Genomic DNA, 12,274 nt, shown 5'->3' with positions numbered 1-12,274 from the left:
ACGTCTTTTTTCTAGCGTAAATAACCCCAAGCTTGATAACCTGTCCTGGTACTGTAACCCACCCATTCCCTTAATGACCTTTGTTGCCCTCCTCTGCACCCGCTCTAGTTCAGCTGTGTCCTTCTTATATACCAGTGCCCAAAACTGTACACAGTATTCCATATGTGGTCTGACCAGTGATTTATAAAGAGGCAAAACTATGTTCTCATCTTTAGCATCTATACCTCTTTTGATGCACCCATTATTTTATTAGCCTTGGCAGCTGCTGCCTGGCACTGATCACTAAAGTTAAGTTTACTGTCCACCAATACCCCCAAGTCCTTTTCGGAAGTAGTTTTACCCAGTGTATTATTATTTAGCACATAACTGTATTTATTATTTCTATGGCCCAAGTGCATAACCTTACATTTATCCACATTAAACTTCATTTGCCATTTCACCGCCCAAGCCTCTAGCTTCTCCAAATCCCTCTGTAATATGATATTATCCTCCTCTGTACTGATTACTTTACCCAGTTTAGTATCATTCTGATTTAGTATCACATTCTGATTTGTGCCGTTTACACAAAGGAAGAATATAAACATCACGAGCCAAGCAGAATAACAGAACACATCTTGTTTACAATGCATTTGGATGCAATCACCAAGGAGCTGGGCGTTCCTCAGAAGTTGATCTTTATTAGACAATAAACAGGTCCTTACATCCGCTGCAGCCAGTGACATCACTGCCAACACGAGAAATGTAAACTCACAAAGTGCCTGCAGATAAGGCACACAGTACTTTATGGACTTTTACAGGCCAACTGAGTAAAGCAGCGTTCGTAAGAATGTGCGTTACCAACACGGACATCATTAAAGTGTCACTTTTGTTATAACTTTCAAAATCTTAATCAACAGTAGATATGATATAAAGCAAGTTTGCAATTTACATTCATTATTTACTTTTTAGTTATCATGGAAAACACGGCACTTCCTGTTTTCTGACTTTTCTCAAAAAAAACAGGAAAGTGTCAGAAAACAGGAGGTCCCATGTTTCCCAGGCCATCTGAGCGCTCACAAGAGAGAAGGCAGTCATGTGACATATTGAGCCGTGACTCTCTGTACTGTCCGGAATCCCTGTGTTTAGTCTGTTTTTTTCAGGAGACTGGACCTGGATTTTTGAAAGTTATAACGAAGTGACACTTTAAGGCTCTATTACACATGCAGATTTATCGGACAGATTCTTGAAGCAAAGAAAAGCACTGCAACAACAGGATCCCCAGGCAGCCCAAATCTGCTACTGTGTTACAAAAAAAAAAAAAAAAAAACCATTGTACCTAATGGTACACTCACTTTAAAGGTCCTTTTACACCAGGCAACATCTTAGGTTGTCTGTGGACTGTTTGCGCAAATTCTATTAAAGTCAAATGGAGTTACACTGGATTTGGCTACTTGTGGCTTTTCCAAACACTTCCAGTGGATGACAATAGGCTGTAGAGGGCTGCTGAGCCCTCAATCATAAGACAGGTGAAGGTCCCTTTTATCACCTACTCACATATAGTATGATTACATACAGCAAAAAATACACAGAAAGTTTACGCTAAAATGGGTAAATCTTGGCATGAATTTTACACTGTGGATTGTGTAAATTAAAAGTAATGTAAAACAAAGGGTTTGAAGTAGCAGACATGCATTGTTTCTGTAATATTCTGTAATTCTCTGTGCAGAATTTACAGTAAGTACACCATGTGACCCTACCCTTCCCGATGTATTTTTATCTGATGCGTTTATGGCCATAGGGCACCTACTACAAGAACAGCGGACCCCAGATCCCCCTGTGCTAAATTAAAATGCTACGTAAATACATCCGCATCAATGGAGAGGTGGTTGCTATTCCAGAAATGCCATAAATGCTTCAGATTTTTGTCTGACATGACTGATCATGAACATTAGCAAATGCAGCGTCTATAGGACTGAAACAACTAGAGCCTTTTAAACAGTCAAGATTTATTGGTCCAGTAAAAAAAACAAAAAAAAAAAAAACAAATATAAAAAAAACTTTCAAATGTATTGCAGTGTTGATCACCTGATCGCGACATTAATGCCACAACCTCTTTGTGTTGAGGTTGGAGACCTGGGGACAGAAATTTAAGAGCCGATACATACACATATGGCCGCTCACATCCGAAAACTTAAGGATCTTTTCTCTGTGGAATACTATATCTACATTTTGTCATAATCAATAATAATAGCAGCAGCAGCACCATACAGCCATCAACATCTATGTGCTTTTCTAATTGGTCTATCACAACTTTTACTACATATACTGGGCAAACAGCACTCCCTGTGCATTTAACCTTGCAACGCCCGAGGCCAAGTTCCTTCTCCACCTCCTCCACTGACAAAGCCTCCAGTAGGTAATTGCTCTGACATTGGAAACCTGTCATTTTTCCCAACAGACTAAGCTTATCACCTTAACAACCCAGATGGCTTTCATGACAATACTAGATGTAAGCTCTTGGAAATCTGTTTCCTATATGGGGCTGGTTTGGTTAAACCATGTTAGGGCATTTGGACATCACAGTAGGTCCAATGCTTAGAAACACCCTGAGCCAGGGCTCATAAGACATTTGCATAGCTGACATGTAAAGCTTGCCAATCCCTGATTTTACCCAACCATCCAATATAGGACATATTCTAAAACAAATTATATAATCATAAATTCAGTTAAATTGTATAGAAAGTTATTATATATATATATATATATATATATATAGGAATCTCTTCTATTTGTCTCCAGACAGTGTGTAAATATGGCCTTAAAAAAAACATGAATGAAATATAATTTGTTTACACCGTCCCGTAGGTAATGAGTGTCGATCAGCACTAATTTACAAACCCTTTACAAGGCTCAATCAATCGACCAGCCTATTCAAATTCATTGCTAACAGCCAAACATCCTGTTTAGACACAGAGCTGTGCGGCTGGTAACTACTTTATTAGCTACACAAAAGATCCTTTGCTTGTCAGCTGATCGCCGACCCTATAACTTTACTAGGAGCACTCATTTGCTCAATAATTAGCCCATGTAAATGAACCTTTCAACTGTACTTACCCTTTACACTATTTCAAGTAAGACGTACACAGACTGCCTAGAACTCACTGAAGCTTCTATTACATGGGGCGATCTGCTGATTGATGCCTTGCATTACACTAAGGGATATTTGGCCAAATACGGCAGATAATTGCTTTGTGTAATATGGCCTTTAGATACATTATCAGTAAACATTCTTGCTGCCAGTGTCTACCAGGTCACTCAATCCCAATGTCCAGCCAACGACCAAACCATCTTAATGAAAAAAAGTCAGTATTTTCTGAGTAGAACTTAATTTGATAATTTTATACGTTTTTCACCAATGCAACTCGTTTCATAGCTGTTGTATTTATTGCTGTGAAATTGTGTGATATAATTTTTGACTTTAGCATATCGGCACTTTATTATTTGCAATTGTATGTTATACAGTGTACACACCATATCCGCTATAGTTGAAGTATAAGCAGGCCTCACATAGAGTACGTATTCTAAGTTTTCATCTAAATTCCCCACTTGCGGCTGTGCGCATGCTCCGGGATTCAGGGCAAGGACGTCAAGCTTAGCTGGCCTCTGAATCACTGTGCGCATGTCCGCCGCAGATGTGTGTTCCAGCAAAGAGTGCCGGGTGGATGTGACGAGTTCTCCGTCCCTCCGTGTATGCGCCGATACCCCGGAAGTGTTGTTTTTATTAGATAAAAAAAGCGCGAAGGATAGAGAGGTAGACACGCCCCCTGGGGAAGCATAGCCATGCGAAATGTGTGTAGGGGTTAAGCATCATCATACTGCCATGGGTGAGTCACTATGATTTTATTATAGGTTACTGTGTGATTAAAAAGTGGCCAGAATTTTGTTTTATTCCTATTTTAGGAGGCCCCTTTTATACTTCCTATATGAACTTATATTTATGGTGATTCAGAACATGCGGTGTGTCTGTAGGACGCCATTTTGTAACCTTTGGAATACGTGATAAATACTGTTTTTTATAAAGTTTTTTTATCTGAAAATAAATGAACGATTTTTAGTACAAGCCTTCTTTTCTTTGTTTCTTTGGTATAAAAAAACTCCATATATAAGGCTTTGATTGTATTTTTTTGCTTGGGTTGAGAGAGAAATGGGTAAAAAATAGACCTATATTACACAATTACTTTTAAATACCCATTGGAACGTGTTTTTAATTTGATAATTGCAGATTCTGTGAGGCGTGCGGGGGACATGTAATGTATACCTACCTGTCCAGCTCCCCTGCCACATCCCGGGCTGCCCACTCTGTGCCGCTGTCAGTGTTTTGGAAACATTCAGTGACATCTCACTCCTTGCTGAAATGGCCGGTCAGCATAGATTCTAAACTCACAGGTAATTTCCACAGGGAACGGAACATAAGGCTACATTCACACATAGCCTAACAGGATGTTTCCAAAACACTGACAGCGGCAGAGAACAGGCAGCCTGGGATCCGGCAGGGGAATGGGACAAGTATGTATACATCACAGTCTTGTCCCCACACCGCCAGCAGGATTCGCAATTGACAATTTATCATGGACAACCTTGTTAGAGGACAGAGAATGAGGAAAGTTGGACAGTTAAAAGTAGGACCGATTCACTTGTGAATGGGTGTGACAATTAGTTGACAACAACAAGCTTAATGCGTCGAAACACACAAATTGTATAACTCAAGGAAGTTTTCAGATTACTACTTGCCCCCTATCCACATACTAGGGGACAAGTATGAGGGATCAGACCTCTGGGGCTGCACATTTGTTAAGTGCTGTAACGGGACTCTTGAAATCCCTTTGAATATTATTTTGTATCCTAGAGAAACACTTAAGATCCCCTTTCTTATTAATGAGATAAACATGCATCCCCATAGGATAGTCATAAGAGATAGATGCCCCAACAGCCTTACGTATGACAAGCTTTATGAGCCTTAATAGCAACAGGTCTGCTAAGCACCATTAAAAGATAATGCCCACATTAAACATTAAAGGTTTTAAAAGCAGATTTGAGTGCCAAACTTCATGCCAAAGAAGGCACCTCCTGCAACCCTAGTCTCCAAGTAAAAGCTTAGACTACAGGGTCCCATCCAAGCTATCAAAAAAGACCCAAGTGTGTCAATATTATCTCTGATCCCACTGAATAACTGTGCTGGGATAATTATAGAAGATATGACATGTCAGGGGAACAGGGTATAAGGATTTAGGGCACTTTTAAAAGTTATGTGAAAACCTTGTGTACTGTGGTCAAACTAGTCAGTGACCTGTGAGTGTAATAGGAGAACAAGACACCTAGCAGCACATACCATAGGAAGCTATGGGTGTTAAATCTATCACTTCCTCTTAGTCTTCTTAGTAATTTGATCTTAACGGGTGAAACTACTGGTCACTGCATTTCGCAGACACCTCAACTTTCTGTTTAAATGTTTTAGCTATACAGCCGCATGTTACCAATATGCCAAATAAATATCTTCATTAATTTGCAAGAAGTATTTAGATAAACAGCAAAACAGAGGGCAGGAGACATAGCTGAAAACACTCAAATCTAACAGAGGAAACACCTTCAGTTTCAAAATAGACAATGATTTTGTAAAAAAATTTTTACAATTTTATGTAAATAAAAATCTACAGGGCCTTCTGGGGCATACGCTGAAAGATTCATTGCTGGGAAATAAGACAACTAGTCGTCTTACCAGCTTATGATCACTCTTAGGAAAAGCAACTCACCTATCCTCGCTCCGTCAACATGTAATAGCTACCAACACTAGCAGGAAAAATGAGGATCAGGGAGTTACGCCTGCCTGTTTCACATATAGCTTAAACAGCAGATCTAGATTATTACTGAATTGCGTTGTACATCTGTTATATAATCAGGATTCACTAAAGAGGAAAGAAAATCACAATACACTTTGCAGCGTGTATGAAACCAACAAGCTGGACAGTGCCACTGAGATTTAAAAAAAAAATAAATAAAATAAAAGCAGAAAGGGAGGTGTGCAATGTTATAAATACATTAATATACAATGTTCGTTGCAGAGATGAGACTTACATTAACGTTCTGTCTCTTGAAAGGACAAGCAGTGGCCCGGAGTTTCGGAGATCCCGATATTCAAAACGGTGCCTGAAATCGTTACATAAGTAAAAAGGAATTATGATTATAAGTAGTACTTCTAATATCTGTACAGGCAACACTGCTAACCACAATCCTATTAAGGGTGCGTTCACACATACAGGATCTACAGCAGATTTGATGGCGCAGATTAAATTTAAATCTGCTGCAGATCTTGTACGTGTGAACGCACCCTAAGTACTACAATCAATACGAAACTGTGTGAGGGAGAAAGGACTATGCACAGCAAAACTGCATGTGAACCCCAGACGCTTAGAAAGCTACATATGTTCTTATACAATATCCTCCATAAAAAATACTTGGAAAGTTTAGATTGTGCTTATGAAATAATCGCTACATCTGGAAAGTATTCTTTTCAGCTTTCAACAGTTGCAGGGAAACCATGTGCTTCCTTATTACTTCTGCCTTTATGCAGTGTTCCCATAGCTTATCAGTAGTGTGACAGGACAGGAACACAGCACTGACACGGCCATTATACGAGCAAAGACAAACACTGCGAGATCCAGGAGGAGTGTGGAGCACGCAAAACAGCTGTCTGTGGGGAGGAGGGGGGCACTACTGTTACTATCTGCCATGCAGTATGAGAAATCACTGAAGACAAGCACTAGTAAGCTTCAAGAAATACTTCTGATCCTAGGGCAGAAAAGGTGGAGCACGGGGAAAAAATAAAAGGCTTTACAAAAGCCATTAAAGACATAACCAAAATGAGGAAGTCACTGCGTTATGTCAGACTACCCCAGATCAGTATATGCAAAGAAGGCTGCAGGGTGGAAGTGAAGGCAGATTAGGGTATGGGATCTGAACAATGGGGTCAGGCTCTACAATAACTTTCATTTTTCTTAAAGGGGTTGTCTCAAGATTAAAGGGTATCTCCTACCCGCAAAATAAAGGATAACTAATCAGCACCGTGACCCACACCAGTCACAAGAACATAGGTCCCTTGTCCCCAAGTGAATAGAACAGCAGCATGCCTGCTCACCCACTGCCCCATTTACTGATTATTCTTTTTCCTGCAGGAGTGCAGAACATGGCTCAATTCAGAGGAGGGGGGAAGCTACGTTCTCCTGATTAGTGGAGATCTAAGTGGCCAGAACAGCCTAATATTTAGCAAATTTTCATCTCTTTATTAGGGATCAAGCATGCTATATTTTAACATCCTGGTTCCATTTACCACAGAAGATAATTTGCCGCCAGGGGTGTCTGGTAAAAGCTTATTACCTTCTCCTAATTGAGTCAGGAAGAACAACTATCCAATGTGTATGTGCCACTTCAGGTTATTTGAGACAGCCACAGAACATCTGTCTCTCAGCACCATGCTGGATATGTGGCTGTGGTTCTACAGCACCATCATTAATAGAACTGTGCTTCAGAGAAACTACCAAAGGTCCTATTTTCTGGATTATTGGGGTCCCAGAGGTAAGCCCCCCACTGACTGTGATGGAATACCAGTGTTTATGAGGCTTTTTTTCTGCATTATGTGTGTGACAGATGTTTTCTATAGGAGAATGGGTAACTAGAAAACTATGCTTTTCCGCTACTGACATCTTATTTTTCCCAAACGCTGCCTGCTCTGGGTAGGGCACTTTCTAAGGCATGAGTCTCATAGGCTTTCCTATAGGACTTGAAAAACAAATGTTACATATGAAACTGAAAGCGAATTAAAAATAAAAGGGTGTGAAGGCAGCTGACAAAGACTGAAGATTGAGTCCCTAAATCTGCTATCCTGTGGGATTACTGATGGAGCTCACAGATCTTGCAGCAGCTTTAGATGTGAATGAGGACATGGCTAGCCAACATGAATTCTGCACAGAAATGCAGCTATAAATGGCATCACTTAGACATTGAACTCTGCATTAGGAGAATATACACTGAACAGTGCAGATTCCCTTAAAATTTAATAGGACGCTAAAGGCACTTCTTATACCAGAACTGATGCTGATCTCTCTAGTAAGAACATGCCCTATACATTTTTTTTAATTCTTCATTGTTGTGTTTCTAACCCCCCAAACCACCCATTGTTACATGGACATCTATGGTGGTTAAGCAGTGTTGCGGGTCCACAGCACGGCTTATTCTGGTCAAGTCTCCTATAGACAATCCCACCAAGAACCCGCCAGGAGCAGCTTTACCATTCACAGCATTATTACAGGGGGGAACCACAGAAAAACAAGTGTGTAGGCGGCTTAGGGGAGGATTATATGTGTGTATGCGGCCATACATAGGGGAGGATTATATGTGTGTATGCGGCCATACATAGGGGAGGATTATATGTGTGTATGCGGCCATACATAGGGGAGGATTATATGTGTGTATGCGGCCATACATAGGGGAGGATTATATGTGTGTATGCGGCCATACATAGGGGAGGATTATATGTGTGTATACGGCCATCCATAGGGCAGGATTATATGTGTGTGTATACGGCCATACATAGGGGTGGATTATATGTGTGTCTACAGCCATACATAGGGGTGGATTATATGTGTGTATACAGCCATACATAGGGAAGGATTATATGTGTGTATACGGCCATGCATAAGGGAGGATTGTGTGTGTGTATACGGCCATACATAGGGGAGGATTATATGTGTGTATACAGCCATACATAGGGGTGGATTATATGTGTGTATACAGCCATACATAGGGGTGGATTATATGTGTGTATACAGCCATACATAGGGGTGGATTATATGTGTGTATACAGCCATACATAGGGAAGGATTATATGTGTGTATACGGCCATGCATAAGGGAGGATTGTGTGTGTGTATATGGCCATACATAGGGGAGGATTATGTGTGTGTATACGGCCATACATAGGGGAGGATTATATGTGTGTATACGGCCATCCATAGGGGAGGATTATATGTGTGTATACGGCCATCCATAGGGCAGGATTATATGTGTGTATACGGCCATACATAGGGGAGGATTATATGTGTGTATACGGCCATACATAGGGCAGGATTATATGTGTGTATATGGCCATCCATAGGGCAGGATTATATGTGTGTGTATACGGCCATACATAGGGGTGGATTATATGTGTGTGTATACGGCCATCCATAGGGCAGGATTATATGTGTGTGTATACGGCCATACATAGGGGTGGATTATATGTGTGTGTATACGGCCATACATAGGGGTGGATTATATGTGTGTGTATACGGCCATACATAGGGGTGGATTATATGTGTGTATACGGCCATACATAGGGGTGGATTATATGTGTGTGTATACGGCCATACATAGGGGTGGATTATATGTGTATACGGCCATACATAGGGGTGGATTATATGTGTGTGTATACGGCCATACATAGGGGTGGATTATATGTGTGTATACGGCCATACATAGGGGTGGATTATATGTGTGTATACGGCCATACATAGGTGCTGAGTCCAGCAGTTACAATAAGGGACAATCACTAGGATTTGGTTTCTAGGTGATCTCTACCACTCCCCCCAGCACATGCATTGCTTGTTCTATACAGAGCTCTGTAACAGGGCAATATGGCTCCTGAAGTGTGCGTATATATATATGGCTGCACCTAATCTATAGCGATAACCGGATACGGTACAGAGACCCCACATACCACCCCGTACAGGGGCGCCACCAGTCCGGCTATCATCTCCCCTGGATACAGGTCCCCGCCGATTCTCCCAGCCTGCCCCGAGGCTGCAGCGGGAAAGTGCGCGCCACATAGCGGAGAGGGTTGAGCCCAGCCCGTTAAGTGCCCAGGACCGCACTCCGCCTATAACATAACGCCTGAGGGCCCAGATATGGAGCTACGACACCGAGCCTGGGGAAAGCAGGGGTGGGGCGGCCGCTAGGATCCCGTTACCCGACCTAGAGCCTGACGTAAACATCCCGGTAGGCGAAAGCCCTGCTTATCCAAACCACCGTATAACGGGCGGGGGGGGAGCCCCTCGGTGTTATTATCCCCAGTCACTCACCACAAGCAGCCTCCGGGTCACACGCTCCTCTCGCCTTCTCTCTCTACGCGCAGAGGATCCAAAATGGCGGAACTTCCGGGCGGATCCACAGGCGGTCTCAAGGGGGGGGGAGCAGGGGGCAGCATGAGGCGACCAATAATGGGCTGGACCACTAGGCCGGTGGAAAGGGGGGAGGAGGTCACAGTAGGGGTGACGATTATGCTGTCGGCTGTGTGGCTGCGGCGGGCTGAGCGCTTGTTAGCAGGAGGCAGGGAGGGTGGCGGAGACTGGGCGTCATACACGGGCGGGATCCATAGGAGAGGGTGTAGGGGTGGAAGTTCAGCTCCTCAGGGCATCAGTAACAGTGATTGACGAGGCTGAAGTTGGTTTCTTATTCGGCCAGTTTCTTATTCGGGGCTGAAGTTGGTTTCTTATTCGGCAGTTTCTTATTCAGAGGATTTTTCTTTTTCCTGTTTTAGCTATTATTCTTACAGAAAATGTATAATATTCATACCCTACCGTAAGTGAGGGGCCCTGAGAGGACTGGTGATAAAAATGGCAAAAAAGATCCCACGGTTGGCATAAAAATGGGCATGAAAGTAAAACCACAAAATTATTATTTAAAAATAAAATTGACTTTGGGCCACTGATCTCACACTGATAATACACAGAGAGGGATGCCCCGCATCATACCCAAGAGAGTCCAGCCTGGCCCAAAGTGGTTCTGGGTATAAAAACTGGCATCAAAGTGGGCAGATTGGCATTTTTTCCTAATTTGAATAAGTAACAGCTGTTTTCAAAGGGTTAAATGAGTTTGGGCCACGGATCTCACATTGATATTGCACAGAGAGGGATGCCCCGCATCATACCCAAGAGAGTCCAGCCTGGCCCAAAGTGGTTTTTGGTATAAAAACTGGCATCAAAGTGGGCAGATTGGCATTTTTTCCCAATTTGAATAAGTAACAGCTGTTTTCAAAGGGTTAAATGAGTTTGGGCCACTGCTGTCACACTGATAATACACAGAGAGGGATGCCCCGCATCATACCCAAGAGAGTCCAGCCTGGCCCAAAGTGGTTCTGGGTATAAAAACTGGCATCAAAGTGGGCACATAGCCATATTTCATGATTTGAATAAGTAACAGCTATTTTCAAAGGGTTCAGTGAGTTTGGGCCACTGATCTCACACTACGTACACACAGATAGGCATGCCCCGCATTACATCCAAGAGAGTCCAGCCTGGCCCAAAGTGGTTCTGGGTATAAAAACTGGCATCAAAGTTGGCAGATTGGCATTTTTCCCAATTTGAATAAGTAACAGGTATTTTCAAAGGGTTAAATGAGTTTGGGCCACTGATCTCACACTGATAATACACAGAGAGGGATGCCCCGCATCACATCCAACAGAGTCCAGCCTGGCCAAAAGTGGTTCTGGGTATAAAAACTGGCATCAAAGTGGGCACATAGCCATTTTTCATGATTTGAATAAGTAACAGCTATTTTCAAAGGGTTAAATGAGTTTGGGCCACTGATCTCACACTACGTACACACAGATAGGCATGCCCCGCATCACATCCAAGAGAGTCCAGCCTGGCCCAAAGTGGTTCTGGGTATAAAAACTGGCATCAAAGTGGGCACATAGCCATTTTTCATGATTTGAATAAGTAACAGCTATTTTCAAAGGGTTAAATGCGTTTGGGCCACTGATCTCACACTGATAATACACAGAGAGGGATGCACCACATCATACCCAAGAGAGTCCAGCCTGGCCCAAAGTGGTTCTGGGTATAAAAACTGGCATCAAAGTGGGCACATAGCCATTTTTCATGATTTGAATAAGTAACAGCTATTTTCAAAGGGTTAAATGAGTTTGGGCCACTGATCTCACACTACGTACACACAGAGAGGCATGCCCCGCATCACATCCAAGAGAGTCCAGCCTGGCCCAAAGTGGTTCTGGGTATAAAAACTGGCATCAAAGTGGGCAGATTGGCATTTTTTCCTAATTTGAATAAGTAACAGCTGTTTTCAAAGGGTTAAATGAGTTTGGGCCACTGATCTCACACTGATAATACACAGAGAGGGATGCCCCGCATCACAACCAAGAGAGTCCAGCCTGGCCCAAAGTGGTTCTGGGTATAAAAACTGGCATC

The 12,274-nt window shown here is 42.4% G+C and overlaps 1 protein-coding gene across 10 annotated transcripts in view; it reads right to left on the bottom strand.

The window, feature by feature from the left end:
• The window catches only part of CELF1 (CUGBP Elav-like family member 1), a 35,513-nt gene extending 25,130 nt beyond the window's left edge, over positions 1-10,383 (bottom strand). For 4 of the 10 annotated variants that reach the window (XM_069965831.1, XM_069965836.1, XM_069965830.1 and 1 more), the window contains exons 1-2: positions 10,148-10,381; positions 6,112-6,183 (exon numbers count right to left, since the gene is read on the bottom strand). The gene's annotated coding sequence lies outside the window, so the exon portion shown is untranslated. Of the gene's footprint in view, positions 1-6,111; positions 6,184-10,147 lie in introns of all 10 variants that reach the window. The other 6 variants (XM_069965839.1, XM_069965833.1, XM_069965829.1 and 3 more) reach the window with 3 other exon arrangements.
• Between the last annotated feature and the right edge of the window lie 1,891 nt (positions 10,384-12,274).

This window comes from Dendropsophus ebraccatus, chromosome 4 (genome assembly GCF_027789765.1).
Source record: "Dendropsophus ebraccatus isolate aDenEbr1 chromosome 4, aDenEbr1.pat, whole genome shotgun sequence".
Taxonomy (NCBI): Eukaryota; Metazoa; Chordata; class Amphibia; order Anura; family Hylidae; genus Dendropsophus; species Dendropsophus ebraccatus.
This window is presented reverse-complemented; position numbering and strand designations above follow the sequence as displayed.